This window comes from Lissotriton vulgaris, chromosome 5 (genome assembly GCF_964263255.1).
Source record: "Lissotriton vulgaris chromosome 5, aLisVul1.2, whole genome shotgun sequence".
NCBI lineage: Eukaryota > Metazoa > Chordata > Amphibia > Caudata > Salamandridae > Lissotriton > Lissotriton vulgaris.
The window spans coordinates 45,666,806-45,670,057 of NC_141693.1; the positions used below are offsets into that span (position 1 = coordinate 45,666,806).

Genomic DNA, 3,252 nt, shown 5'->3' on the forward strand with positions numbered 1-3,252 from the left:
GTCATCGGTCGTGTGCGGTTTTCTCCGGCTGCCGCAGCAGACGGCGTGCTGGGATGGTGGGCAGCGCGTCTGTCTCCTTCTCGGCGGGTCCGGTGCTCCATTTCATTGAAAGGAGCTCTTACTCAAAAGGAGTCTTGTGCCTTCGGTGCGGAGGGCCCTCACAGGCCAGGGTTCGCATCCTGCCAGTGCTGTAGAAATGTCCCAAGGTGGGTAATTTTCAATGGGGCTTGTCCATGTTACTCACTTCGCTGATGTCATGTATGTTTATTTTTACCTACTTAAGGAGGACGTGTGAGAGGAAATGCATTTCTTATACTCGCCACGTGCCGACTCTGAGAGCAGCCATACTGTCTATGGGTCTGAGGTTTGTTAAAGGCGGCGATCTAACTCGAGTCCTGGGTGCACTTACCCGCCTCGGCGGGTATTGGATCTATGCCTTATGAACTCGCCCTGACCCATCGGGGGGGCGAGTTTCTTGAGCGCCGGACTAGTGTGCGGGGTGCTCTTCTGTGCTGCGATGCCTCTCCTCAGGTGGCGGGGGTTCAGCCTCCTCTTCGGTCACTGTCTGCGCTCTCCGGGTGTTACCGCGCTGTCCCATAGGGGGGTCCTTGCGCGGCGGGTTGCCCTGCCCCCTCCTCGCCTCGTCGCCCTCTCGGTGGCCCCGGAGGGGTGTATGGCCCAGATGGAGTATTGTGGCCCAATGGTTAGAGCTGCTGTCTCTGATGCAGAGGTCTTGCCCGGGACCAGGGGTCGATTCCTCGCCGCGGCAGGTCTTGGGCTCAAAAGGACCTGATGACGTTAGTTGGCCTGCTTTCTCTCCTTGGGATGCTTGGCCTCCTCCTTAGGGGTGTCCAGGACTTAATTCCCGCGGGGGGGTTGTTTGGCACGTTCCTCCCGGAGACAGGACGGTCTCCACAAGGTGCGTTCTTGTTGGCTTCCAGGCCCCTGTTTCGGCGTTTCCCGGTCTGGTACTGGTGCGGCCGCTCCCGTGTTTGTCATCCCGAGTTCCTGGCTTCGGCCGTCCCGCTCCAGGGGGTTCCCTGGGGGTGGGGGGGGCTGTCGCCTCCATTTCGTCCCATCTGGGGCCGTGGCTGGCACGGTTCTTGGGCTCTTCGGGCTGGCTGGCCTTGCTGGTCTTGCGGATTCTCCGCGGTGTCCCTCCTTCTCGGACGGGTTGGGGTACCTGCTCCTTCCTGGGTCTGCCCTGAAGGGCTTTCCGGGAGCCTATGGCCAGGCCACCCTAATAGCACCTGATCTCGTCCGATCTCAGAAGTGTGGCAAGGATTACCTGGTGCTGTAGGCTACGACCTGCGAGTGGATCCCACCCTCGGTTGCGGTTACTTCCGGTGGGTTTGCCTTCTGGCCCGTGGGGCCTAGGGCGATTCCTCCCTGCCTACGCCTGATCTCGTCTGATTTCAGTATTTCTGCAGGGTCGGGCCCGGTTAGTTCCGGGAGGGGAGACTGCCTGGGGTTCCCAGGGGTTGCAGGCTAGGGGTACTGTGCACCTGGCCCGCCTGGTGGTTCTTCTTCGCCGGGGGGGGGATCTGGGTGTTCCCCGTCTGGACGTGTGTTAGATTTTGGCCTCGTCTTGTTCTGCGGTGTCTCCCCTCCGTCGGCTCCCTGCTCTAGGGGCGGTGGTCCCTTCGGTGCCCTTCTCGGGCTTGTCCTCCTTCGGGGGTCGTGTACCTGGGCCCCGTCCTCCCCTCTGGTTCGCTCAGGGGGGGGGGCGCCCGTTGGCGCCGGGTCGTTTGGGGGTCATTGGTTCTCCGACAGTCGCGCAACACGGAAGTTGCTGGCGGTCCTCCTGGCTAAGGGGTGACCTGCCTTCGTTTGCACCTGTGCTTTGATGCCCCCTGGTCTTGGTCGGGACGGTCGACCTGGTGGTGTGGAGCGGTGTCAGCCTTCGGTGGGGGTGCTGGATCCGCTCCCTTTGGTTTCCTTGCTCGGGGATTGTTTTCTTGGGCGGAGTAGCCGGTCCTGGCCCTTCGGGCTGTCTTTTCTACGGGGTCCGACTAGGTGGTGGCGGATCGACTGAGTCGGATCTTCCTTCGTTGCCTGGTCTCACCCGGACCCCGGTGGTGTTACAGCGCCTGGGGCCTCGTCTCGGTCTGCCTCCGGTGACTCTGTTCACGGAGGGGGTCTCGGCCCTCCTGCCCGGAGTCTGGTGTCTCCGCCCGGGTCCTTGTGGTGCCCGGTCTTTTGCAAGGCCATTCGGTCTGATGTGCGCGTTTCCCCCGTGCCCTCTGTTATCGCGGGCCCTCGGCTGGATTCGCTTGGGCAGGGCCGGGGTGCTCCTGGGTGCTCGCCTCGGCAGCGAGTGGCCTTGTTTTGGGACATGGCAGTGATGAATAACTATGGAGCTATAGCTCACAGGTGAGTCTTGTACCTTGGGTGCAGACTGCCCTCACGGGCCAGGGTTCGATTCCTGCCTATGCTGTTGAGGTATCCCGAGGTGGATCTTTTGCCTGGCACCCGCGCGTGATTACCACGCTAGTCGTGGTGCGTTCCGGTTTTTAGTTCCCGGCTGGGTCCCCCGCCCCGGGTGCCTTTTCCTTTGGCGAGCTGGCGGTTCGAGCCTCCTGGCCGATCCCGGAGCTTCCCGTACCGTGGTTGGGTCCCCCGCTCTCGGCGCCGGTGTTGGGCCGGCTCTTGTCGGCTGGCCCGCCTCCTTCTGCAGGCCGGATCCTGTGCCCGGCACTGGGCGTCCTTCTCGCGTTGGCGCGGTCGGCTTGGTGCTGTCCCCGCCTCCGTGGTCCCCTTGCGGATCTTGGTTTCCGGTCTGAGGATCCCGGTGAGCCCGGTGGGCGGCCTTGCGGGCCTTCCACAGTCCGGTGTTCGACGGGCTAGTTTCCCTGGTGGCTCGCTTGGATCCGGGGTTGTTTCTCCATCGCCCACGGACGCTCTGCCGGTCTCCCCCTTGGGTGCTCGCTTCGGCAGCGCATATGCTGATCTTGGAACGTTTCGGAGGAGATTTGCAGGGCCCCTGCGCTGGGGTGACACGCAAATTCGTGAGGCGTTCCATATGAGTTCTCTCTCTCGTTCTACGAGCTCTTCAGGGTCTGCCCTTTGTGCCCCTGGCCTCGGTGGCTTTGCGGTTCCTCACCTTTTGGGTGGTTTTAGGCCCGGTGGCGGTGGTGTCTGCTGGGCGGAGGAGCATGCGGGGGACGTGCCTCCGCTCCCCTCCCTTCTTGCGGGTGTTGCCGGACCGTTTTGTTCCTCCGGCATGTCCCCCGTTTTCCTTCCCGGGGTTCC

At 62.9% G+C, this 3,252-nt stretch overlaps 1 non-coding gene across 1 annotated transcript; it reads left to right on the top strand.

The window, feature by feature from the left end:
• Positions 1-2,921: 2,921 nt before the first annotated feature.
• Positions 2,922-3,028, top strand: LOC147710101 (U6 spliceosomal RNA). The gene has a single exon (XR_015296260.1). It is a non-coding gene; the product is annotated as a U6 spliceosomal RNA (small nuclear RNA).
• Positions 3,029-3,252: the final 224 nt, after the last annotated feature.